This window comes from Schistocerca cancellata, unplaced genomic scaffold, assembly GCF_023864275.1.
Source record: "Schistocerca cancellata isolate TAMUIC-IGC-003103 unplaced genomic scaffold, iqSchCanc2.1 HiC_scaffold_160, whole genome shotgun sequence".
NCBI lineage: Eukaryota > Metazoa > Arthropoda > Insecta > Orthoptera > Acrididae > Schistocerca > Schistocerca cancellata.
In genome coordinates, this window is record NW_026046199.1 from 1 (window position 1) to 24,967 (window position 24,967).

The 24,967-nt window shown below is 50.9% G+C and overlaps 20 non-coding genes across 20 annotated transcripts; all 20 read left to right on the forward strand.

The window, feature by feature from the left end:
* The first annotated feature begins 636 nt into the window (after window positions 1-636).
* On the forward strand, window positions 637-755 carry LOC126112354 (5S ribosomal RNA). The gene has a single exon (XR_007524406.1). It is a non-coding gene; the product is annotated as a 5S ribosomal RNA (ribosomal RNA).
* Window positions 756-1,881: 1,126 nt separating this feature from the next.
* On the forward strand, window positions 1,882-2,000 carry LOC126112366 (5S ribosomal RNA). The gene has a single exon (XR_007524417.1). It is a non-coding gene; the product is annotated as a 5S ribosomal RNA (ribosomal RNA).
* Window positions 2,001-3,126: 1,126 nt separating this feature from the next.
* LOC126112373 (5S ribosomal RNA) lies at window positions 3,127-3,245 on the forward strand. The gene has a single exon (XR_007524423.1). It is a non-coding gene; the product is annotated as a 5S ribosomal RNA (ribosomal RNA).
* Window positions 3,246-4,370: 1,125 nt separating this feature from the next.
* On the forward strand, window positions 4,371-4,489 carry LOC126112374 (5S ribosomal RNA). The gene has a single exon (XR_007524424.1). It is a non-coding gene; the product is annotated as a 5S ribosomal RNA (ribosomal RNA).
* A 1,126-nt stretch (window positions 4,490-5,615) lies between these two features.
* Window positions 5,616-5,734, forward strand: LOC126112375 (5S ribosomal RNA). The gene has a single exon (XR_007524425.1). It is a non-coding gene; the product is annotated as a 5S ribosomal RNA (ribosomal RNA).
* A 1,126-nt stretch (window positions 5,735-6,860) lies between these two features.
* On the forward strand, window positions 6,861-6,979 carry LOC126112355 (5S ribosomal RNA). The gene has a single exon (XR_007524407.1). It is a non-coding gene; the product is annotated as a 5S ribosomal RNA (ribosomal RNA).
* Window positions 6,980-8,105: 1,126 nt separating this feature from the next.
* On the forward strand, window positions 8,106-8,224 carry LOC126112356 (5S ribosomal RNA). Its single transcript, XR_007524408.1, has one exon. It is a non-coding gene; the product is annotated as a 5S ribosomal RNA (ribosomal RNA).
* Window positions 8,225-9,331: 1,107 nt separating this feature from the next.
* On the forward strand, window positions 9,332-9,450 carry LOC126112357 (5S ribosomal RNA). The gene has a single exon (XR_007524409.1). It is a non-coding gene; the product is annotated as a 5S ribosomal RNA (ribosomal RNA).
* Window positions 9,451-10,576: 1,126 nt separating this feature from the next.
* On the forward strand, window positions 10,577-10,695 carry LOC126112358 (5S ribosomal RNA). The gene has a single exon (XR_007524410.1). It is a non-coding gene; the product is annotated as a 5S ribosomal RNA (ribosomal RNA).
* A 1,127-nt stretch (window positions 10,696-11,822) lies between these two features.
* LOC126112359 (5S ribosomal RNA) lies at window positions 11,823-11,941 on the forward strand. The gene has a single exon (XR_007524411.1). It is a non-coding gene; the product is annotated as a 5S ribosomal RNA (ribosomal RNA).
* A 1,126-nt stretch (window positions 11,942-13,067) lies between these two features.
* Window positions 13,068-13,186, forward strand: LOC126112360 (5S ribosomal RNA). The gene has a single exon (XR_007524412.1). It is a non-coding gene; the product is annotated as a 5S ribosomal RNA (ribosomal RNA).
* Window positions 13,187-14,313: 1,127 nt separating this feature from the next.
* Window positions 14,314-14,432, forward strand: LOC126112362 (5S ribosomal RNA). Its single transcript, XR_007524413.1, has one exon. It is a non-coding gene; the product is annotated as a 5S ribosomal RNA (ribosomal RNA).
* Window positions 14,433-15,559: 1,127 nt separating this feature from the next.
* On the forward strand, window positions 15,560-15,678 carry LOC126112363 (5S ribosomal RNA). The gene has a single exon (XR_007524414.1). It is a non-coding gene; the product is annotated as a 5S ribosomal RNA (ribosomal RNA).
* Window positions 15,679-16,804: 1,126 nt separating this feature from the next.
* LOC126112364 (5S ribosomal RNA) lies at window positions 16,805-16,923 on the forward strand. The gene has a single exon (XR_007524415.1). It is a non-coding gene; the product is annotated as a 5S ribosomal RNA (ribosomal RNA).
* Window positions 16,924-18,049: 1,126 nt separating this feature from the next.
* On the forward strand, window positions 18,050-18,168 carry LOC126112365 (5S ribosomal RNA). Its single transcript, XR_007524416.1, has one exon. It is a non-coding gene; the product is annotated as a 5S ribosomal RNA (ribosomal RNA).
* Window positions 18,169-19,294: 1,126 nt separating this feature from the next.
* LOC126112371 (5S ribosomal RNA) lies at window positions 19,295-19,412 on the forward strand. The gene has a single exon (XR_007524422.1). It is a non-coding gene; the product is annotated as a 5S ribosomal RNA (ribosomal RNA).
* A 1,127-nt stretch (window positions 19,413-20,539) lies between these two features.
* On the forward strand, window positions 20,540-20,658 carry LOC126112367 (5S ribosomal RNA). The gene has a single exon (XR_007524418.1). It is a non-coding gene; the product is annotated as a 5S ribosomal RNA (ribosomal RNA).
* Window positions 20,659-21,783: 1,125 nt separating this feature from the next.
* On the forward strand, window positions 21,784-21,902 carry LOC126112368 (5S ribosomal RNA). The gene has a single exon (XR_007524419.1). It is a non-coding gene; the product is annotated as a 5S ribosomal RNA (ribosomal RNA).
* A 1,126-nt stretch (window positions 21,903-23,028) lies between these two features.
* On the forward strand, window positions 23,029-23,147 carry LOC126112369 (5S ribosomal RNA). Its single transcript, XR_007524420.1, has one exon. It is a non-coding gene; the product is annotated as a 5S ribosomal RNA (ribosomal RNA).
* Window positions 23,148-24,274: 1,127 nt separating this feature from the next.
* Window positions 24,275-24,393, forward strand: LOC126112370 (5S ribosomal RNA). Its single transcript, XR_007524421.1, has one exon. It is a non-coding gene; the product is annotated as a 5S ribosomal RNA (ribosomal RNA).
* Window positions 24,394-24,967: the final 574 nt, after the last annotated feature.

Here is a 24,967-nt window from a genome sequence, read left to right on the forward strand (position 1 = left end):
CGAAACTGCAATAATTAACTCAGTTTGAAGGAGAATGTGCTAACCAAGTTTGCCAGGAAGTCTTTGAAAACGACAAAACACTACGAATCGGGCGGTATGCTCCGAAATACGTTAGCGCCTATCGTTCTGCAGCGGCGTGCAGCTCCAAATTCGATTTGTAATCATAAATTTATTCTTTTGTCGTCTCGCCTCCTCCCGCAGACGTTTCTCGCGCTTGTGCTGTCATATGGACCGCGACCCGAGCGGCAGCGAGCGGCAGTCGAGCAAAGTCGGGACAAGTCGGGACGGGAGGGGGGGACAGGCGCGAATGCAAATGCACCGCGCAAATTACGCAAATATCTGGAAGCGCGGCGTGTGTCAGCCAGGTGAGAAAGCCTCCGTCGGTCCAGCAGGACACTGCCACACCCCGCGGCCACACGCACCAAACGAATGACAGGCGGTGCACCGAGCAGCTGTGTTGTGCGCCGCACCTACGCTCGGCAGTCTCCTATGAGACGCCGAGCCGAGCGCGCACTCCGCGCCACCTTCGAGGTGGAAGGACGTGCTTTGCGTCAAATGTGCCACGGAAAGCGGCGATTGCGTGTGTTGCGAGAAGAGGCGAATGCCTCTTGTGTGGTGCGGCTACAGTATAAGGACGCCAACGGCCATACCATGTTGAATACACCGGTTCTCGTCCGATCACCGAAGTTAAGCAACATCGGGCCCGGTTAGTACTTGGATGGGTGACCGCCTGGGAACACCGGGTGCTGTTGGCTCTATCTCATTTTTTCATTTTTACGTCGCTGCACCTGCCAGCCCTCTTTTCATACTAACTTTCAGGTGTTGACAAAGATGCTTCCACAAGCATTTTAAACTACTGTATCAAACGTAGGATACGAAATTACAGTAATGAACTCAGTTTCAGCAAGAATGCGCGGAAGAAGAGTGCTACAACGCCTCGGAAATAACAACACACTACGAATCGACAGATGAGTTTTGAAATACGTCAGGGCCTACTGTTTTGTAGCAGTGCTAAATTCCACAATGTAAATAAACAAAAAAAAAAAAAAAGAAATAAAATCTTCCGTTCTCGTCCGATCACCGATGTGAAGCAACAACGGTAGTACTCGTATGGATGAGCGCCTGGGAACTCTGGCTGCCTTCATTTATCGCTTTTTAGTCGCTACTCTTGCCAGCCCTCTTCCCATACCACCTTTCTGTCGTGACAAAGAGACTTCCTCAAGCATTTTAAACGGCCGTCAGGTACGAAACTGCAATAATTAACTCAGTTTGAAGGAGAATGTGCTAACCAAGTTTGCCAGGAAGTCTTTGAAAACGACAAAACACTACGAATCGGGCGGTATGCTCCGAAATACGTTAGCGCCTATCGTTCTGCAGCGGCGTGCAGCTCCAAATTCGATTTGTAATCATAAATTTATTCTTTTGTCGTCTCGCCTCCTCCCGCAGACGTTTCTCGCGCTTGTGCTGTCATATGGACCGCGACCCGAGCGGCAGCGAGCGGCAGTCGAGCAAAGTCGGGACAAGTCGGGACGGGAGGGGGGGACAGGCGCGAATGCAAATGCACCGCGCAAATTACGCAAATATCTGGAAGCGCGGCGTGTGTCAGCCAGGTGAGAAAGCCTCCGTCGGTCCAGCAGGACACTGCCACACCCCGCGGCCACACGCACCAAACGAATGACAGGCGGTGCACCGAGCAGCTGTGTTGTGCGCCGCACCTACGCTCGGCAGTCTCCTATGAGACGCCGAGCCGAGCGCGCACTCCGCGCCACCTTCGAGGTGGAAGGACGTGCTTTGCGTCAAATGTGCCACGGAAAGCGGCGATTGCGTGTGTTGCGAGAAGAGGCGAATGCCTCTTGTGTGGTGCGGCTACAGTATAAGGACGCCAACGGCCATACCATGTTGAATACACCGGTTCTCGTCCGATCACCGAAGTTAAGCAACATCGGGCCCGGTTAGTACTTGGATGGGTGACCGCCTGGGAACACCGGGTGCTGTTGGCTCTATCTCATTTTTTCATTTTTACGTCGCTGCACCTGCCAGCCCTCTTTTCATACTAACTTTCAGGTGTTGACAAAGATGCTTCCACAAGCATTTTAAACTACTGTATCAAACGTAGGATACGAAATTACAGTAATGAACTCAGTTTCAGCAAGAATGCGCGGAAGAAGAGTGCTACAACGCCTCGGAAATAACAACACACTACGAATCGACAGATGAGTTTTGAAATACTCAGGGCCTACTGTTTTGTAGCAGTGCTAAATTCCACAATGTAAATAAACAAAAAAAAAAAAAAAGAAATAAAATCTTCCGTTCTCGTCCGATCACCGATGTGAAGCAACAACGGTAGTACTCGTATGGATGAGCGCCTGGGAACTCTGGCTGCCTTCATTTATCGCTTTTTAGTCGCTACTCTTGCCAGCCCTCTTCCCATACCACCTTTCTGTCGTGACAAAGAGACTTCCTCAAGCATTTTAAACGGCCGTCAGGTACGAAACTGCAATAATTAACTCAGTTTGAAGGAGAATGTGCTAACCAAGTTTGCCAGGAAGTCTTTGAAAACGACAAAACACTACGAATCGGGCGGTATGCTCCGAAATACGTTAGCGCCTATCGTTCTGCAGCGGCGTGCAGCTCCAAATTCGATTTGTAATCATAAATTTATTCTTTTGTCGTCTCGCCTCCTCCCGCAGACGTTTCTCGCGCTTGTGCTGTCATATGGACCGCGACCCGAGCGGCAGCGAGCGGCAGTCGAGCAAAGTCGGGACAAGTCGGGACGGGAGGGGGGGACAGGCGCGAATGCAAATGCACCGCGCAAATTACGCAAATATCTGGAAGCGCGGCGTGTGTCAGCCAGGTGAGAAAGCCTCCGTCGGTCCAGCAGGACACTGCCACACCCCGCGGCCACACGCACCAAACGAATGACAGGCGGTGCACCGAGCAGCTGTGTTGTGCGCCGCACCTACGCTCGGCAGTCTCCTATGAGACGCCGAGCCGAGCGCGCCACTCCGCGCCACCTTCGAGGTGGAAGGACGTGCTTTGCGTCAAATGTGCCACGGAAAGCGGCGATTGCGTGTGTTGCGAGAAGAGGCGAATGCCTCTTGTGTGGTGCGGCTACAGTATAAGGACGCCAACGGCCATACCATGTTGAATACACCGGTTCTCGTCCGATCACCGAAGTTAAGCAACATCGGGCCCGGTTAGTACTTGGATGGGTGACCGCCTGGGAACACCGGGTGCTGTTGGCTCTATCTCATTTTTTCATTTTTACGTCGCTGCACCTGCCAGCCCTCTTTTCATACTAACTTTCAGGTGTTGACAAAGATGCTTCCACAAGCATTTTAAACTACTGTATCAAACGTAGGATACGAAATTACAGTAATGAACTCAGTTTCAGCAAGAATGCGCGGAAGAAGAGTGCTACAACGCCTCGGAAATAACAACACACTACGAATCGACAGATGAGTTTTGAAATACGTCAGGGCCTACTGTTTTGTAGCAGTGCTAAATTCCACAATGTAAATAAACAAAAAAAAAAAAAAAGAAATAAAATCTTCCGTTCTCGTCCGATCACCGATGTGAAGCAACAACGGTAGTACTCGTATGGATGAGCGCCTGGGAACTCTGGCTGCCTTCATTTATCGCTTTTTAGTCGCTACTCTTGCCAGCCCTCTTCCCATACCACCTTTCTGTCGTGACAAAGAGACTTCCTCAAGCATTTTAAACGGCCGTCAGGTACGAAACTGCAATAATTAACTCAGTTTGAAGGAGAATGTGCTAACCAAGTTTGCCAGGAAGTCTTTGAAAACGACAAAACACTACGAATCGGGCGGTATGCTCCGAAATACGTTAGCGCCTATCGTTCTGCAGCGGCGTGCAGCTCCAAATTCGATTTGTAATCATAAATTTATTCTTTTGTCGTCTCGCCTCCTCCCGCAGACGTTTCTCGCGCTTGTGCTGTCATATGGACCGCGACCCGAGCGGCAGCGAGCGGCAGTCGAGCAAAGTCGGGACAAGTCGGGACGGGAGGGGGGGACAGGCGCGAATGCAAATGCACCGCGCAAATTACGCAAATATCTGGAAGCGCGGCGTGTGTCAGCCAGGTGAGAAAGCCTCCGTCGGTCCAGCAGGACACTGCCCACCCCGCGGCCACACGCACCAAACGAATGACAGGCGGTGCACCGAGCAGCTGTGTTGTGCGCCGCACCTACGCTCGGCAGTCTCCTATGAGACGCCGAGCCGAGCGCGCACTCCGCGCCACCTTCGAGGTGGAAGGACGTGCTTTGCGTCAAATGTGCCACGGAAAGCGGCGATTGCGTGTGTTGCGAGAAGAGGCGAATGCCTCTTGTGTGGTGCGGCTACAGTATAAGGACGCCAACGGCCATACCATGTTGAATACACCGGTTCTCGTCCGATCACCGAAGTTAAGCAACATCGGGCCCGGTTAGTACTTGGATGGGTGACCGCCTGGGAACACCGGGTGCTGTTGGCTCTATCTCATTTTTTCATTTTTACGTCGCTGCACCTGCCAGCCCTCTTTTCATACTAACTTTCAGGTGTTGACAAAGATGCTTCCACAAGCATTTTAAACTACTGTATCAAACGTAGGATACGAAATTACAGTAATGAACTCAGTTTCAGCAAGAATGCGCGGAAGAAGAGTGCTACAACGCCTCGGAAATAACAACACACTACGAATCGACAGATGAGTTTTGAAATACGTCAGGGCCTACTGTTTTGTAGCAGTGCTAAATTCCACAATGTAAATAAACAAAAAAAAAAAAAAAGAAATAAAATCTTCCGTTCTCGTCCGATCACCGATGTGAAGCAACAACGGTAGTACTCGTATGGATGAGCGCCTGGGAACTCTGGCTGCCTTCATTTATCGCTTTTTAGTCGCTACTCTTGCCAGCCCTCTTCCCATACCACCTTTCTGTCGTGACAAAGAGACTTCCTCAAGCATTTTAAACGGCCGTCAGGTACGAAACTGCAATAATTAACTCAGTTTGAAGGAGAATGTGCTAACCAAGTTTGCCAGGAAGTCTTTGAAAACGACAAAACACTACGAATCGGGCGGTATGCTCCGAAATACGTTAGCGCCTATCGTTCTGCAGCGGCGTGCAGCTCCAAATTCGATTTGTAATCATAAATTTATTCTTTTGTCGTCTCGCCTCCTCCCGCAGACGTTTCTCGCGCTTGTGCTGTCATATGGACCGCGACCCGAGCGGCAGCGAGCGGCAGTCGAGCAAAGTCGGGACAAGTCGGGACGGGAGGGGGGGACAGGCGCGAATGCAAATGCACCGCGCAAATTACGCAAATATCTGGAAGCGCGGCGTGTGTCAGCCAGGTGAGAAAGCCTCCGTCGGTCCAGCAGGACACTGCCACACCCCGCGGCCACACGCACCAAACGAATGACAGGCGGTGCACCGAGCAGCTGTGTTGTGCGCCGCACCTACGCTCGGCAGTCTCCTATGAGACGCCGAGCCGAGCGCGCACTCCGCGCCACCTTCGAGGTGGAAGGACGTGCTTTGCGTCAAATGTGCCACGGAAAGCGGCGATTGCGTGTGTTGCGAGAAGAGGCGAATGCCTCTTGTGTGGTGCGGCTACAGTATAAGGACGCCAACGGCCATACCATGTTGAATACACCGGTTCTCGTCCGATCACCGAAGTTAAGCAACATCGGGCCCGGTTAGTACTTGGATGGGTGACCGCCTGGGAACACCGGGTGCTGTTGGCTCTATCTCATTTTTTCATTTTTACGTCGCTGCACCTGCCAGCCCTCTTTTCATACTAACTTTCAGGTGTTGACAAAGATGCTTCCACAAGCATTTTAAACTACTGTATCAAACGTAGGATACGAAATTACAGTAATGAACTCAGTTTCAGCAAGAATGCGCGGAAGAAGAGTGCTACAACGCCTCGGAAATAACAACACACTACGAATCGACAGATGAGTTTTGAAATACGTCAGGGCCTACTGTTTTGTAGCAGTGCTAAATTCCACAATGTAAATAAACAAAAAAAAAAAAAAAGAAATAAAATCTTCCGTTCTCGTCCGATCACCGATGTGAAGCAACAACGGTAGTACTCGTATGGATGAGCGCCTGGGAACTCTGGCTGCCTTCATTTATCGCTTTTTAGTCGCTACTCTTGCCAGCCCTCTTCCCATACCACCTTTCTGTCGTGACAAAGAGACTTCCTCAAGCATTTTAAACGGCCGTCAGGTACGAAACTGCAATAATTAACTCAGTTTGAAGGAGAATGTGCTAACCAAGTTTGCCAGGAAGTCTTTGAAAACGACAAAACACTACGAATCGGGCGGTATGCTCCGAAATACGTTAGCGCCTATCGTTCTGCAGCGGCGTGCAGCTCCAAATTCGATTTGTAATCATAAATTTATTCTTTTGTCGTCTCGCCTCCTCCCGCAGACGTTTCTCGCGCTTGTGCTGTCATATGGACCGCGACCCGAGCGGCAGCGAGCGGCAGTCGAGCAAAGTCGGGACAAGTCGGGACGGGAGGGGGGGACAGGCGCGAATGCAAATGCACCGCGCAAATTACGCAAATATCTGGAAGCGCGGCGTGTGTCAGCCAGGTGAGAAAGCCTCCGTCGGTCCAGCAGGACACTGCCACACCCCGCGGCCACACGCACCAAACGAATGACAGGCGGTGCACCGAGCAGCTGTGTTGTGCGCCGCACCTACGCTCGGCAGTCTCCTATGAGACGCCGAGCCGAGCGCGCACTCCGCGCCACCTTCGAGGTGGAAGGACGTGCTTTGCGTCAAATGTGCCACGGAAAGCGGCGATTGCGTGTGTTGCGAGAAGAGGCGAATGCCTCTTGTGTGGTGCGGCTACAGTATAAGGACGCCAACGGCCATACCATGTTGAATACACCGGTTCTCGTCCGATCACCGAAGTTAAGCAACATCGGGCCCGGTTAGTACTTGGATGGGTGACCGCCTGGGAACACCGGGTGCTGTTGGCTCTATCTCATTTTTTCATTTTTACGTCGCTGCACCTGCCAGCCCTCTTTTCATACTAACTTTCAGGTGTTGACAAAGATGCTTCCACAAGCATTTTAAACTACTGTATCAAACGTAGGATACGAAATTACAGTAATGAACTCAGTTTCAGCAAGAATGCGCGGAAGAAGAGTGCTACAACGCCTCGGAAATAACAACACACTACGAATCGACAGATGAGTTTTGAAATACGTCAGGGCCTACTGTTTTGTAGCAGTGCTAAATTCCACAATGTAAATAAACAAAAAAAAAAAAAAAGAAATAAAATCTTCCGTTCTCGTCCGATCACCGATGTGAAGCAACAACGGTAGTACTCGTATGGATGAGCGCCTGGGAACTCTGGCTGCCTTCATTTATCGCTTTTTAGTCGCTACTCTTGCCAGCCCTCTTCCCATACCACCTTTCTGTCGTGACAAAGAGACTTCCTCAAGCATTTTAAACGGCCGTCAGGTACGAAACTGCAATAATTAACTCAGTTTGAAGGAGAATGTGCTAACCAAGTTTGCCAGGAAGTCTTTGAAAACGACAAAACACTACGAATCGGGCGGTATGCTCCGAAATACGTTAGCGCCTATCGTTCTGCAGCGGCGTGCAGCTCCAAATTCGATTTGTAATCATAAATTTATTCTTTTGTCGTCTCGCCTCCTCCCGCAGACGTTTCTCGCGCTTGTGCTGTCATATGGACCGCGACCCGAGCGGCAGCGAGCGGCAGTCGAGCAAAGTCGGGACAAGTCGGGACGGGAGGGGGGGACAGGCGCGAATGCAAATGCACCGCGCAAATTACGCAAATATCTGGAAGCGCGGCGTGTGTCAGCCAGGTGAGAAAGCCTCCGTCGGTCCAGCAGGACACTGCCACACCCCGCGGCCACACGCACCAAACGAATGACAGGCGGTGCACCGAGCAGCTGTGTTGTGCGCCGCACCTACGCTCGGCAGTCTCCTATGAGACGCCGAGCCGAGCGCGCACTCCGCGCCACCTTCGAGGTGGAAGGACGTGCTTTGCGTCAAATGTGCCACGGAAAGCGGCGATTGCGTGTGTTGCGAGAAGAGGCGAATGCCTCTTGTGTGGTGCGGCTACAGTATAAGGACGCCAACGGCCATACCATGTTGAATACACCGGTTCTCGTCCGATCACCGAAGTTAAGCAACATCGGGCCCGGTTAGTACTTGGATGGGTGACCGCCTGGGAACACCGGGTGCTGTTGGCTCTATCTCATTTTTTCATTTTTACGTCGCTGCACCTGCCAGCCCTCTTTTCATACTAACTTTCAGGTGTTGACAAAGATGCTTCCACAAGCATTTTAAACTACTGTATCACAGTAATGAACTCAGTTTCAGCAAGAATGCGCGGAAGAAGAGTGCTACAACGCCTCGGAAATAACAACACACTACGAATCGACAGATGAGTTTTGAAATACGTCAGGGCCTACTGTTTTGTAGCAGTGCTAAATTCCACAATGTAAATAAACAAAAAAAAAAAAAAAGAAATAAAATCTTCCGTTCTCGTCCGATCACCGATGTGAAGCAACAACGGTAGTACTCGTATGGATGAGCGCCTGGGAACTCTGGCTGCCTTCATTTATCGCTTTTTAGTCGCTACTCTTGCCAGCCCTCTTCCCATACCACCTTTCTGTCGTGACAAAGAGACTTCCTCAAGCATTTTAAACGGCCGTCAGGTACGAAACTGCAATAATTAACTCAGTTTGAAGGAGAATGTGCTAACCAAGTTTGCCAGGAAGTCTTTGAAAACGACAAAACACTACGAATCGGGCGGTATGCTCCGAAATACGTTAGCGCCTATCGTTCTGCAGCGGCGTGCAGCTCCAAATTCGATTTGTAATCATAAATTTATTCTTTTGTCGTCTCGCCTCCTCCCGCAGACGTTTCTCGCGCTTGTGCTGTCATATGGACCGCGACCCGAGCGGCAGCGAGCGGCAGTCGAGCAAAGTCGGGACAAGTCGGGACGGGAGGGGGGGACAGGCGCGAATGCAAATGCACCGCGCAAATTACGCAAATATCTGGAAGCGCGGCGTGTGTCAGCCAGGTGAGAAAGCCTCCGTCGGTCCAGCAGGACACTGCCACACCCCGCGGCCACACGCACCAAACGAATGACAGGCGGTGCACCGAGCAGCTGTGTTGTGCGCCGCACCTACGCTCGGCAGTCTCCTATGAGACGCCGAGCCGAGCGCGCACTCCGCGCCACCTTCGAGGTGGAAGGACGTGCTTTGCGTCAAATGTGCCACGGAAAGCGGCGATTGCGTGTGTTGCGAGAAGAGGCGAATGCCTCTTGTGTGGTGCGGCTACAGTATAAGGACGCCAACGGCCATACCATGTTGAATACACCGGTTCTCGTCCGATCACCGAAGTTAAGCAACATCGGGCCCGGTTAGTACTTGGATGGGTGACCGCCTGGGAACACCGGGTGCTGTTGGCTCTATCTCATTTTTTCATTTTTACGTCGCTGCACCTGCCAGCCCTCTTTTCATACTAACTTTCAGGTGTTGACAAAGATGCTTCCACAAGCATTTTAAACTACTGTATCAAACGTAGGATACGAAATTACAGTAATGAACTCAGTTTCAGCAAGAATGCGCGGAAGAAGAGTGCTACAACGCCTCGGAAATAACAACACACTACGAATCGACAGATGAGTTTTGAAATACGTCAGGGCCTACTGTTTTGTAGCAGTGCTAAATTCCACAATGTAAATAAACAAAAAAAAAAAAAAAGAAATAAAATCTTCCGTTCTCGTCCGATCACCGATGTGAAGCAACAACGGTAGTACTCGTATGGATGAGCGCCTGGGAACTCTGGCTGCCTTCATTTATCGCTTTTTAGTCGCTACTCTTGCCAGCCCTCTTCCCATACCACCTTTCTGTCGTGACAAAGAGACTTCCTCAAGCATTTTAAACGGCCGTCAGGTACGAAACTGCAATAATTAACTCAGTTTGAAGGAGAATGTGCTAACCAAGTTTGCCAGGAAGTCTTTGAAAACGACAAAACACTACGAATCGGGCGGTATGCTCCGAAATACGTTAGCGCCTATCGTTCTGCAGCGGCGTGCAGCTCCAAATTCGATTTGTAATCATAAATTTATTCTTTTGTCGTCTCGCCTCCTCCCGCAGACGTTTCTCGCGCTTGTGCTGTCATATGGACCGCGACCCGAGCGGCAGCGAGCGGCAGTCGAGCAAAGTCGGGACAAGTCGGGACGGGAGGGGGGGACAGGCGCGAATGCAAATGCACCGCGCAAATTACGCAAATATCTGGAAGCGCGGCGTGTGTCAGCCAGGTGAGAAAGCCTCCGTCGGTCCAGCAGGACACTGCCACACCCCGCGGCCACACGCACCAAACGAATGACAGGCGGTGCACCGAGCAGCTGTGTTGTGCGCCGCACCTACGCTCGGCAGTCTCCTATGAGACGCCGAGCCGAGCGCGCACTCCGCGCCACCTTCGAGGTGGAAGGACGTGCTTTGCGTCAAATGTGCCACGGAAAGCGGCGATTGCGTGTGTTGCGAGAAGAGGCGAATGCCTCTTGTGTGGTGCGGCTACAGTATAAGGACGCCAACGGCCATACCATGTTGAATACACCGGTTCTCGTCCGATCACCGAAGTTAAGCAACATCGGGCCCGGTTAGTACTTGGATGGGTGACCGCCTGGGAACACCGGGTGCTGTTGGCTCTATCTCATTTTTTCATTTTTACGTCGCTGCACCTGCCAGCCCTCTTTTCATACTAACTTTCAGGTGTTGACAAAGATGCTTCCACAAGCATTTTAAACTACTGTATCAAACGTAGGATACGAAATTACAGTAATGAACTCAGTTTCAGCAAGAATGCGCGGAAGAAGAGTGCTACAACGCCTCGGAAATAACAACACACTACGAATCGACAGATGAGTTTTGAAATACGTCAGGGCCTACTGTTTTGTAGCAGTGCTAAATTCCACAATGTAAATAAACAAAAAAAAAAAAAAAGAAATAAAATCTTCCGTTCTCGTCCGATCACCGATGTGAAGCAACAACGGTAGTACTCGTATGGATGAGCGCCTGGGAACTCTGGCTGCCTTCATTTATCGCTTTTTAGTCGCTACTCTTGCCAGCCCTCTTCCCATACCACCTTTCTGTCGTGACAAAGAGACTTCCTCAAGCATTTTAAACGGCCGTCAGGTACGAAACTGCAATAATTAACTCAGTTTGAAGGAGAATGTGCTAACCAAGTTTGCCAGGAAGTCTTTGAAAACGACAAAACACTACGAATCGGGCGGTATGCTCCGAAATACGTTAGCGCCTATCGTTCTGCAGCGGCGTGCAGCTCCAAATTCGATTTGTAATCATAAATTTATTCTTTTGTCGTCTCGCCTCCTCCCGCAGACGTTTCTCGCGCTTGTGCTGTCATATGGACCGCGACCCGAGCGGCAGCGAGCGGCAGTCGAGCAAAGTCGGGGACAAGTCGGGACGGGAGGGGGGGACAGGCGCGAATGCAAATGCACCGCGCAAATTACGCAAATATCTGGAAGCGCGGCGTGTGTCAGCCAGGTGAGAAAGCCTCCGTCGGTCCAGCAGGACACTGCCACACCCCGCGGCCACACGCACCAAACGAATGACAGGCGGTGCACCGAGCAGCTGTGTTGTGCGCCGCACCTACGCTCGGCAGTCTCCTATGAGACGCCGAGCCGAGCGCGCACTCCGCGCCACCTTCGAGGTGGAAGGACGTGCTTTGCGTCAAATGTGCCACGGAAAGCGGCGATTGCGTGTGTTGCGAGAAGAGGCGAATGCCTCTTGTGTGGTGCGGCTACAGTATAAGGACGCCAACGGCCATACCATGTTGAATACACCGGTTCTCGTCCGATCACCGAAGTTAAGCAACATCGGGCCCGGTTAGTACTTGGATGGGTGACCGCCTGGGAACACCGGGTGCTGTTGGCTCTATCTCATTTTTTCATTTTTACGTCGCTGCACCTGCCAGCCCTCTTTTCATACTAACTTTCAGGTGTTGACAAAGATGCTTCCACAAGCATTTTAAACTACTGTATCAAACGTAGGATACGAAATTACAGTAATGAACTCAGTTTCAGCAAGAATGCGCGGAAGAAGAGTGCTACAACGCCTCGGAAATAACAACACACTACGAATCGACAGATGAGTTTTGAAATACGTCAGGGCCTACTGTTTTGTAGCAGTGCTAAATTCCACAATGTAAATAAACAAAAAAAAAAAAAAAGAAATAAAATCTTCCGTTCTCGTCCGATCACCGATGTGAAGCAACAACGGTAGTACTCGTATGGATGAGCGCCTGGGAACTCTGGCTGCCTTCATTTATCGCTTTTTAGTCGCTACTCTTGCCAGCCCTCTTCCCATACCACCTTTCTGTCGTGACAAAGAGACTTCCTCAAGCATTTTAAACGGCCGTCAGGTACGAAACTGCAATAATTAACTCAGTTTGAAGGAGAATGTGCTAACCAAGTTTGCCAGGAAGTCTTTGAAAACGACAAAACACTACGAATCGGGCGGTATGCTCCGAAATACGTTAGCGCCTATCGTTCTGCAGCGGCGTGCAGCTCCAAATTCGATTTGTAATCATAAATTTATTCTTTTGTCGTCTCGCCTCCTCCCGCAGACGTTTCTCGCGCTTGTGCTGTCATATGGACCGCGACCCGAGCGGCAGCGAGCGGCAGTCGAGCAAAGTCGGGACAAGTCGGGACGGGAGGGGGGGACAGGCGCGAATGCAAATGCACCGCGCAAATTACGCAAATATCTGGAAGCGCGGCGTGTGTCAGCCAGGTGAGAAAGCCTCCGTCGGTCCAGCAGGACACTGCCACACCCCGCGGCCACACGCACCAAACGAATGACAGGCGGTGCACCGAGCAGCTGTGTTGTGCGCCGCACCTACGCTCGGCAGTCTCCTATGAGACGCCGAGCCGAGCGCGCACTCCGCGCCACCTTCGAGGTGGAAGGACGTGCTTTGCGTCAAATGTGCCACGGAAAGCGGCGATTGCGTGTGTTGCGAGAAGAGGCGAATGCCTCTTGTGTGGTGCGGCTACAGTATAAGGACGCCAACGGCCATACCATGTTGAATACACCGGTTCTCGTCCGATCACCGAAGTTAAGCAACATCGGGCCCGGTTAGTACTTGGATGGGTGACCGCCTGGGAACACCGGGTGCTGTTGGCTCTATCTCATTTTTTCATTTTTACGTCGCTGCACCTGCCAGCCCTCTTTTCATACTAACTTTCAGGTGTTGACAAAGATGCTTCCACAAGCATTTTAAACTACTGTATCAAACGTAGGATACGAAATTACAGTAATGAACTCAGTTTCAGCAAGAATGCGCGGAAGAAGAGTGCTACAACGCCTCGGAAATAACAACACACTACGAATCGACAGATGAGTTTTGAAATACGTCAGGGCCTACTGTTTTGTAGCAGTGCTAAATTCCACAATGTAAATAAACAAAAAAAAAAAAAAAGAAATAAAATCTTCCGTTCTCGTCCGATCACCGATGTGAAGCAACAACGGTAGTACTCGTATGGATGAGCGCCTGGGAACTCTGGCTGCCTTCATTTATCGCTTTTTAGTCGCTACTCTTGCCAGCCCTCTTCCCATACCACCTTTCTGTCGTGACAAAGAGACTTCCTCAAGCATTTTAAACGGCCGTCAGGTACGAAACTGCAATAATTAACTCAGTTTGAAGGAGAATGTGCTAACCAAGTTTGCCAGGAAGTCTTTGAAAACGACAAAACACTACGAATCGGGCGGTATGCTCCGAAATACGTTAGCGCCTATCGTTCTGCAGCGGCGTGCAGCTCCAAATTCGATTTGTAATCATAAATTTATTCTTTTGTCGTCTCGCCTCCTCCCGCAGACGTTTCTCGCGCTTGTGCTGTCATATGGACCGCGACCCGAGCGGCAGCGAGCGGCAGTCGAGCAAAGTCGGGACAAGTCGGGACGGGAGGGGGGGGACAGGCGCGAATGCAAATGCACCGCGCAAATTACGCAAATATCTGGAAGCGCGGCGTGTGTCAGCCAGGTGAGAAAGCCTCCGTCGGTCCAGCAGGACACTGCCACACCCCGCGGCCACACGCACCAAACGAATGACAGGCGGTGCACCGAGCAGCTGTGTTGTGCGCCGCACCTACGCTCGGCAGTCTCCTATGAGACGCCGAGCCGAGCGCGCACTCCGCGCCACCTTCGAGGTGGAAGGACGTGCTTTGCGTCAAATGTGCCACGGAAAGCGGCGATTGCGTGTGTTGCGAGAAGAGGCGAATGCCTCTTGTGTGGTGCGGCTACAGTATAAGGACGCCAACGGCCATACCATGTTGAATACACCGGTTCTCGTCCGATCACCGAAGTTAAGCAACATCGGGCCCGGTTAGTACTTGGATGGGTGACCGCCTGGGAACACCGGGTGCTGTTGGCTCTATCTCATTTTTTCATTTTTACGTCGCTGCACCTGCCAGCCCTCTTTTCATACTAACTTTCAGGTGTTGACAAAGATGCTTCCACAAGCATTTTAAACTACTGTATCAAACGTAGGATACGAAATTACAGTAATGAACTCAGTTTCAGCAAGAATGCGCGGAAGAAGAGTGCTACAACGCCTCGGAAATAACAACACACTACGAATCGACAGATGAGTTTTGAAATACGTCAGGGCCTACTGTTTTGTAGCAGTGCTAAATTCCACAATGTAAATAAACAAAAAAAAAAAAAAAGAAATAAAATCTTCCGTTCTCGTCCGATCACCGATGTGAAGCAACAACGGTAGTACTCGTATGGATGAGCGCCTGGGAACTCTGGCTGCCTTCATTTATCGCTTTTTAGTCGCTACTCTTGCCAGCCCTCTTCCCATACCACCTTTCTGTCGTGACAAAGAGACTTCCTCAAGCATTTTAAACGGCCGTCAGGTACGAAACTGCAATAATTAACTCAGTTTGAAGGAGAATGTGCTAACCAAGTTTGCCAGGAAGTCTTTGAAAACGACAAAACACTACGAATCGGGCGGTATGCTCCGAAATACGTTAGCGCCTATCGTTCTGCAGCGGCGTGCAGCTCCAAATTCGATTTGTAATCATAAATTTATTCTTTTGTCGTCTCGCCTCCTCCCGCAGACGTTTCTCGCGCTTGTGCTGTCATATGGACCGCGACCCGAGCGGCAGCGAGCGGCAGTCGAGCAAAGTCGGGACAAGTCGGGACGGGAGGGGGGGGACAGGCGCGAATGCAAATGCACCGCGCAAATTACGCAAATATCTGGAAGCGCGGCGTGTGTCAGCCAGGTGAGAAAGCCTCCGTCGGTCCAGCAGGACACTGCCACACCCCGCGGCCACACGCACCAAACGAATGACAGGCGGTGCACCGAGCAGCTGTGTTGTGCGCCGCACCTACGCTCGGCAGTCTCCTATGAGACGCCGAGCCGAGCGCGCACTCCGCGCCACCTTCGAGGTGGAAGGACGTGCTTTGCGTCAAATGTGCCACGGAAAGCGGCGATTGCGTGTGTTGCGAGAAGAGGCGAATGCCTCTTGTGTGGTGCGGCTACAGTATAAGGACGCCAACGGCCATACCATGTTGAATACACCGGTTCTCGTCCGATCACCGAAGTTAAGCAACATCGGGCCCGGTTAGTACTTGGATGGGTGACCGCCTGGGAACACCGGGTGCTGTTGGCTCTATCTCATTTTTTCATTTTTACGTCGCTGCACCTGCCAGCCCTCTTTTCATACTAACTTTCAGGTGTTGACAAAGATGCTTCCACAAGCATTTTAAACTACTGTATCAAACGTAGGATACGAAATTACAGTAATGAACTCAGTTTCAGCAAGAATGCGCGGAAGAAGAGTGCTACAACGCCTCGGAAATAACAACACACTACGAATCGACAGATGAGTTTTGAAATACGTCAGGGCCTACTGTTTTGTAGCAGTGCTAAATTCCACAATGTAAATAAACAAAAAAAAAAAAAAAGAAATAAAATCTTCCGTTCTCGTCCGATCACCGATGTGAAGCAACAACGGTAGTACTCGTATGGATGAGCGCCTGGGAACTCTGGCTGCCTTCATTTATCGCTTTTTAGTCGCTACTCTTGCCAGCCCTCTTCCCATACCACCTTTCTGTCGTGACAAAGAGACTTCCTCAAGCATTTTAAACGGCCGTCAGGTACGAAACTGCAATAATTAACTCAGTTTGAAGGAGAATGTGCTAACCAAGTTTGCCAGGAAGTCTTTGAAAACGACAAAACACTACGAATCGGGCGGTATGCTCCGAAATACGTTAGCGCCTATCGTTCTGCAGCGGCGTGCAGCTCCAAATTCGATTTGTAATCATAAATTTATTCTTTTGTCGTCTCGCCTCCTCCCGCAGACGTTTCTCGCGCTTGTGCTGTCATATGGACCGCGACCCGAGCGGCAGCGAGCGGCAGTCGAGCAAAGTCGGGACAAGTCGGGACGGGAGGGGGGGACAGGCGCGAATGCAAATGCACCGCGCAAATTACGCAAATATCTGGAAGCGCGGCGTGTGTCAGCCAGGTGAGAAAGCCTCCGTCGGTCCAGCAGGACACTGCCACACCCCGCGGCCACACGCACCAAACGAATGACAGGCGGTGCACCGAGCAGCTGTGTTGTGCGCCGCACCTACGCTCGGCAGTCTCCTATGAGACGCCGAGCCGAGCGCGCACTCCGCGCCACCTTCGAGGTGGAAGGACGTGCTTTGCGTCAAATGTGCCACGGAAAGCGGCGATTGCGTGTGTTGCGAGAAGAGGCGAATGCCTCTTGTGTGGTGCGGCTACAGTATAAGGACGCCAACGGCCATACCATGTTGAATACACCGGTTCTCGTCCGATCACCGAAGTTAAGCAACATCGGGCCCGGTTAGTACTTGGATGGGTGACCGCCTGGGAACACCGGGTGCTGTTGGCTCTATCTCATTTTTTCATTTTTACGTCGCTGCACCTGCCAGCCCTCTTTTCATACTAACTTTCAGGTGTTGACAAAGATGCTTCCACAAGCATTTTAAACTACTGTATCAAACGTAGGATACGAAATTACAGTAATGAACTCAGTTTCAGCAAGAATGCGCGGAAGAAGAGTGCTACAACGCCTCGGAAATAACAACACACTACGAATCGACAGATGAGTTTTGAAATACGTCAGGGCCTACTGTTTTGTAGCAGTGCTAAATTCCACAATGTAAATAAACAAAAAAAAAAAAAAAGAAATAAAATCTTCCGTTCTCGTCCGATCACCGATGTGAAGCAACAACGGTAGTACTCGTATGGATGAGCGCCTGGGAACTCTGGCTGCCTTCATTTATCGCTTTTTAGTCGCTACTCTTGCCAGCCCTCTTCCCATACCACCTTTCTGTCGTGACAAAGAGACTTCCTCAAGCATTTTAAACGGCCGTCAGGTACGAAACTGCAATAATTAACTCAGTTTGAAGGAGAATGTGCTAACCAAGTTTGCCAGGAAGTCTTTGAAAACGACAAAACACTACGAATCGGGCGGTATGCTCCGAAATACGTTAGCGCCTATCGTTCTGCAGCGGCGTGCAGCTCCAAATTCGATTTGTAATCATAAATTTATTCTTTTGTCGTCTCGCCTCCTCCCGCAGACGTTTCTCGCGCTTGTGCTGTCATATGGACCGCGACCCGAGCGGCAGCGAGCGGCAGTCGAGCAAAGTCGGGACAAGTCGGGACGGGAGGGGGGGACAGGCGCGAATGCAAATGCACCGCGCAAATTACGCAAATATCTGGAAGCGCGGCGTGTGTCAGCCAGGTGAGAAAGCCTCCGTCGGTCCAGCAGGACACTGCCACACCCCGCGGCCACACGCACCAAACGAATGACAGGCGGTGCACCGAGCAGCTGTGTTGTGCGCCGCACCTACGCTCGGCAGTCTCCTATGAGACGCCGAGCCGAGCGCGCACTCCGCGCCACCTTCGAGGTGGAAGGACGTGCTTTGCGTCAAATGTGCCACGGAAAGCGGCGATTGCGTGTGTTGCGAGAAGAGGCGAATGCCTCTTGTGTGGTGCGGCTACAGTATAAGGACGCCAACGGCCATACCATGTTGAATACACCGGTTCTCGTCCGATCACCGAAGTTAAGCAACATCGGGCCCGGTTAGTACTTGGATGGGTGACCGCCTGGGAACACCGGGTGCTGTTGGCTCTATCTCATTTTTTCATTTTTACGTCGCTGCACCTGCCAGCCCTCTTTTCATACTAACTTTCAGGTGTTGACAAAGATGCTTCCACAAGCATTTTAAACTACTGTATCAAACGTAGGATACGAAATTACAGTAATGAACTCAGTTTCAGCAAGAATGCGCGGAAGAAGAGTGCTACAACGCCTCGGAAATAACAACACACTACGAATCGACAGATGAGTTTTGAAATACGTCAGGGCCTACTGTTTTGTAGCAGTGCTAAATTCCACAATGTAAATAAACAAAAAAAAAAAAAAAGAAATAAAATCTTCCGTTCTCGTCCGATCACCGATGTGAAGCAACAACGGTAGTACTCGTATGGATGAGCGCCTGGGAACTCTGGCTGCCTTCATTTATCGCTTTTTAGTCGCTACTCTTGCCAGCCCTCTTCCCATACCACCTTTCTGTCGTGACAAAGAGACTTCCTCAAGCATTTTAAACGGCCGTCAGGTACGAAACTGCAATAATTAACTCAGTTTGAAGGAGAATGTGCTAACCAAGTTTGCCAGGAAGTCTTTGAAAACGACAAAACACTACGAATCGGGCGGTATGCTCCGAAATACGTTAGCGCCTATCGTTCTGCAGCGGCGTGCAGCTCCAAATTCGATTTGTAATCATAAATTTATTCTTTTGTCGTCTCGCCTCCTCCCGCAGACGTTTCTCGCGCTTGTGCTGTCATATGGACCGCGACCCGAGCGGCAGCGAGCGGCAGTCGAGCAAAGTCGGGACAAGTCGGGACGGGAGGGGGGGACAGGCGCGAATGCAAATGCACCGCGCAAATTACGCAAATATCTGGAAGCGCGGCGTGTGTCAGCCAGGTGAGAAAGCCTCCGTCGGTCCAGCAGGACACTGCCACACCCCGCGGCCACACGCACCAAACGAATGACAGGCGGTGCACCGAGCAGCTGTGTTGTGCGCCGCACCTACGCTCGGCAGTCTCCTATGAGACGCCGAGCCGAGCGCGCACTCCGCGCCACCTTCGAGGTGGAAGGACGTGCTTTGCGTCAAATGTGCCACGGAAAGCGGCGATTGCGTGTGTTGCGAGAAGAGGCGAATGCCTCTTGTGTGGTGCGGCTACAGTATAAGGACGCCAACGGCCATACCATGTTGAATACACCGGTTCTCGTCCGATCACCGAAGTTAAGCAACATCGGGCCGGTTAGTACTTGGATGGGTGACCGCCTGGGAACACCGGGTGCTGTTGGCTCTATCTCATTTTTTCATTTTTACGTCGCTGCACCTGCCAGCCCTCTTTTCATACTAACTTTCAGGTGTTGACAAAGATGCTTCCACAAGCATTTTAAACTACTGTATCAAACGTAGGATACGAAATTACAGTAATGAACTCAGTTTCAGCAAGAATGCGCGGAAGAAGAGTGCTACAACGCCTCGGAAATAACAACACACTACGAATCGACAGATGAGTTTTGAAATACGTCAGGGCCTACTGTTTTGTAGCAGTGCTAAATTCCACAATGTAAATAAACAAAAAAAAAAAAAAAAGAAATAAAATCTTCCGTTCTCGTCCGATCACCGATGTGAAGCAACAACGGTAGTACTCGTATGGATGAGCGCCTGGGAACTCTGGCTGCCTTCATTTATCGCTTTTTAGTCGCTACTCTTGCCAGCCCTCTTCCCATACCACCTTTCTGTCGTGACAAAGAGACTTCCTCAAGCATTTTAAACGGCCGTCAGGTACGAAACTGCAATAATTAACTCAGTTTGAAGGAGAATGTGCTAACCAAGTTTGCCAGGAAGTCTTTGAAAACGACAAAACACTACGAATCGGGCGGTATGCTCCGAAATACGTTAGCGCCTATCGTTCTGCAGCGGCGTGCAGCTCCAAATTCGATTTGTAATCATAAATTTATTCTTTTGTCGTCTCGCCTCCTCCCGCAGACGTTTCTCGCGCTTGTGCTGTCATATGGACCGCGACCCGAGCGGCAGCGAGCGGCAGTCGAGCAAAGTCGGGACAAGTCGGGACGGGAGGGGGGGACAGGCGCGAATGCAAATGCACCGCGCAAATTACGCAAATATCTGGAAGCGCGGCGTGTGTCAGCCAGGTGAGAAAGCCTCCGTCGGTCCAGCAGGACACTGCCACACCCCGCGGCCACACGCACCAAACGAATGACAGGCGGTGCACCGAGCAGCTGTGTTGTGCGCCGCACCTACGCTCGGCAGTCTCCTATGAGACGCCGAGCCGAGCGCGCACTCCGCGCCACCTTCGAGGTGGAAGGACGTGCTTTGCGTCAAATGTGCCACGGAAAGCGGCGATTGCGTGTGTTGCGAGAAGAGGCGAATGCCTCTTGTGTGGTGCGGCTACAGTATAAGGACGCCAACGGCCATACCATGTTGAATACACCGGTTCTCGTCCGATCACCGAAGTTAAGCAACATCGGGCCCGGTTAGTACTTGGATGGGTGACCGCCTGGGAACACCGGGTGCTGTTGGCTCTATCTCATTTTTTCATTTTTACGTCGCTGCACCTGCCAGCCCTCTTTTCATACTAACTTTCAGGTGTTGTCAAAGATGCTTCCACAAGCATTTTAAACTACTGTATCAAACGTAGGATACGAAATTACAGTAATGAACTCAGTTTCAGCAAGAATGCGCGGAAGAAGAGTGCTACAACGCCTCGGAAATAACAACACACTACGAATCGACAGATGAGTTTTGAAATACGTCAGGGCCTACTGTTTTGTAGCAGTGCTAAATTCCACAATGTAAATAAACAAAAAAAAAAAAAAGAAATAAAATCTTCCGTTCTCGTCCGATCACCGATGTGAAGCAACAACGGTAGTACTCGTATGGATGAGCGCCTGGGAACTCTGGCTGCCTTCATTTATCGCTTTTTAGTCGCTACTCTTGCCAGCCCTCTTCCCATACCACCTTTCTGTCGTGACAAAGAGACTTCCTCAAGCATTTTAAACGGCCGTCAGGTACGAAACTGCAATAATTAACTCAGTTTGAAGGAGAATGTGCTAACCAAGTTTGCCAGGAAGTCTTTGAAAACGACAAAACACTACGAATCGGGCGGTATGCTCCGAAATACGTTAGCGCCTATCGTTCTGCAGCGGCGTGCAGCTCCAAATTCGATTTGTAATCATAAATTTATTCTTTTGTCGTCTCGCCTCCTCCCGCAGACGTTTCTCGCGCTTGTGCTGTCATATGGACCGCGACCCGAGCGGCAGCGAGCGGCAGTCGAGCAAAGTCGGGACAAGTCGGGACGGGAGGGGGGGACAGGCGCGAATGCAAATGCACCGCGCAAATTACGCAAATATCTGGAAGCGCGGCGTGTGTCAGCCAGGTGAGAAAGCCTCCGTCGGTCCAGCAGGACACTGCCACACCCCGCGGCCACACGCACCAAACGAATGACAGGCGGTGCACCGAGCAGCTGTGTTGTGCGCCGCACCTACGCTCGGCAGTCTCCTATGAGACGCCGAGCCGAGCGCGCACTCCGCGCCACCTTCGAGGTGGAAGGACGTGCTTTGCGTCAAATGTGCCACGGAAAGCGGCGATTGCGTGTGTTGCGAGAAGAGGCGAATGCCTCTTGTGTGGTGCGGCTACAGTATAAGGACGCCAACGGCCATACCATGTTGAATACACCGGTTCTCGTCCGATCACCGAAGTTAAGCAACATCGGGCCCGGTTAGTACTTGGATGGGTGACCGCCTGGGAACACCGGGTGCTGTTGGCTCTATCTCATTTTTTCATTTTTACGTCGCTGCACCTGCCAGCCCTCTTTTCATACTAACTTTCAGGTGTTGACAAAGATGCTTCCACAAGCATTTTAAACTACTGTATCAAACGTAGGATACGAAATTACAGTAATGAACTCAGTTTCAGCAAGAATGCGCGGAAGAAGAGTGCTACAACGCCTCGGAAATAACAACACACTACGAATCGACAGATGAGTTTTGAAATACGTCAGGGCCTACTGTTTTGTAGCAGTGCTAAATTCCACAATGTAAATAAACAAAAAAAAAAAAAAAGAAATAAAATCTTCCGTTCTCGTCCGATCACCGATGTGAAGCAACAACGGTAGTACTCGTATGGATGAGCGCCTGGGAACTCTGGCTGCCTTCATTTATCGCTTTTTAGTCGCTACTCTTGCCAGCCCTCTTCCCATACCACCTTTCTGTCGTGACAAAGAGACTTCCTCAAGCATTTTAAACGGCCGTCAGGTACGAAACTGCAATAATTAACTCAGTTTGAAGGAGAATGTGCTAACCAAGTTTGCCAGGAAGTCTTTGAAAACGACAAAACACTACGAATCGGGCGGTATGCTCCGAAATACGTTAGCGCCTATCGTTCTGCAGCGGCGTGCAGCTCCAAATTCGATTTGTAATCATAAATTTATTCTTTTGTCGTCTCGCCTCCTCCCGCAGACGTTTCTCGCGCTTGTGCTGTCATATGGACCGCGACCCGAGCGGCAGCGAGCGGCAGTCGAGCAAAGTCGGGACAAGTCGGGACGGGAGGGGGGGACAGGCGCGAATGCAAATGCACCGCGCAAATTACGCAAATATCTGGAAGCGCGGCGTGTGTCAGCCAGGTGAGAAAGCCTCCGTCGGTCCAGCAGGACACTGCCACACCCCGCGGCCACACGCACCAAACGAATGACAGGCGGTGCACCGAGCAGCTGTGTTGTGCGCCGCACCTACGCTCGGCAGTCTCCTATGAGACGCCGAGCCGAGCGCGCACTCCGCGCCACCTTCGAGGTGGAAGGACGTGCTTTGCGTCAAATGTGCCACGGAAAGCGGCGATTGCGTGTGTTGCGAGAAGAGGCGAATGCCTCTTGTGTGGTGCGGCTACAGTATAAGGACGCCAACGGCCATACCATGTTGAATACACCGGTTCTCGTCCGATCACCGAAGTTAAGCAACATCGGGCCCGGTTAGTACTTGGATGGGTGACCGCCTGGGAACACCGGGTGCTGTTGGCTCTATCTCATTTTTTCATTTTTACGTCGCTGCACCTGCCAGCCCTCTTTTCATACTAACTTTCAGGTGTTGACAAAGATGCTTCCACAAGCATTTTAAACTACTGTATCAAACGTAGGATACGAAATTACAGTAATGAACTCAGTTTCAGCAAGAATGCGCGGAAGAAGAGTGCTACAACGCCTCGGAAATAACAACACACTACGAATCGACAGATGAGTTTTGAAATACGTCAGGGCCTACTGTTTTGTAGCAGTGCTAAATTCCACAATGTAAATAAACAAAAAAAAAAAAAAAAGAAATAAAATCTTCCGTTCTCGTCCGATCACCGATGTGAAGCAACAACGGTAGTACTCGTATGGATGAGCGCCTGGGAACTCTGGCTGCCTTCATTTATCGCTTTTTAGTCGCTACTCTTGCCAGCCCTCTTCCCATACCACCTTTCTGTCGTGACAAAGAGACTTCCTCAAGCATTTTAAACGGCCGTCAGGTACGAAACTGCAATAATTAACTCAGTTTGAAGGAGAATGTGCTAACCAAGTTTGCCAGGAAGTCTTTGAAAACGACAAAACACTACGAATCGGGCGGTATGCTCCGAAATACGTTAGCGCCTATCGTTCTGCAGCGGCGTGCAGCTCCAAATTCGATTTGTAATCATAAATTTATTCTTTTGTCGTCTCGCCTCCTCCCGCAGACGTTTCTCGCGCTTGTGCTGTCATATGGACCGCGACCCGAGCGGCAGCGAGCGGCAGTCGAGCAAAGTCGGGACAAGTCGGGACGGGAGGGGGGGACAGGCGCGAATGCAAATGCACCGCGCAAATTACGCAAATATCTGGAAGCGCGGCGTGTGTCAGCCAGGTGAGAAAGCCTCCGTCGGTCCAGCAGGACACTGCCACACCCCGCGGCCACACGCACCAAACGAATGACAGGCGGTGCACCGAGCAGCTGTGTTGTGCGCCGCACCTACGCTCGGCAGTCTCCTATGAGACGCCGAGCCGAGCGCGCACTCCGCGCCACCTTCGAGGTGGAAGGACGTGCTTTGCGTCAAATGTGCCACGGAAAGCGGCGATTGCGTGTGTTGCGAGAAGAGGCGAATGCCTCTTGTGTGGTGCGGCTACAGTATAAGGACGCCAACGGCCATACCATGTTGAATACACCGGTTCTCGTCCGATCACCGAAGTTAAGCAACATCGGGCCCGGTTAGTACTTGGATGGGTGACCGCCTGGGAACACCGGGTGCTGTTGGCTCTATCTCATTTTTTCATTTTTACGTCGCTGCACCTGCCAGCCCTCTTTTCATACTAACTTTCAGGTGTTGACAAAGATGCTTCCACAAGCATTTTAAACTACTGTATCAAACGTAGGATACGAAATTACAGTAATGAACTCAGTTTCAGCAAGAATGCGCGGAAGAAGAGTGCTACAACGCCTCGGAAATAACAACACACTACGAATCGACAGATGAGTTTTGAAATACGTCAGGGCCTACTGTTTTGTAGCAGTGCTAAATTCCACAATGTAAATAAACAAAAAAAAAAAAAAAAGAAATAAAATCTTCCGTTCTCGTCCGATCACCGATGTGAAGCAACAACGGTAGTACTCGTATGGATGAGCGCCTGGGAACTCTGGCTGCCTTCATTTATCGCTTTTTAGTCGCTACTCTTGCCAGCCCTCTTCCCATACCACCTTTCTGTCGTGACAAAGAGACTTCCTCAAGCATTTTAAACGGCCGTCAGGTACGAAACTGCAATAATTAACTCAGTTTGAAGGAGAATGTGCTAACCAAGTTTGCCAGGAAGTCTTTGAAAACGACAAAACACTA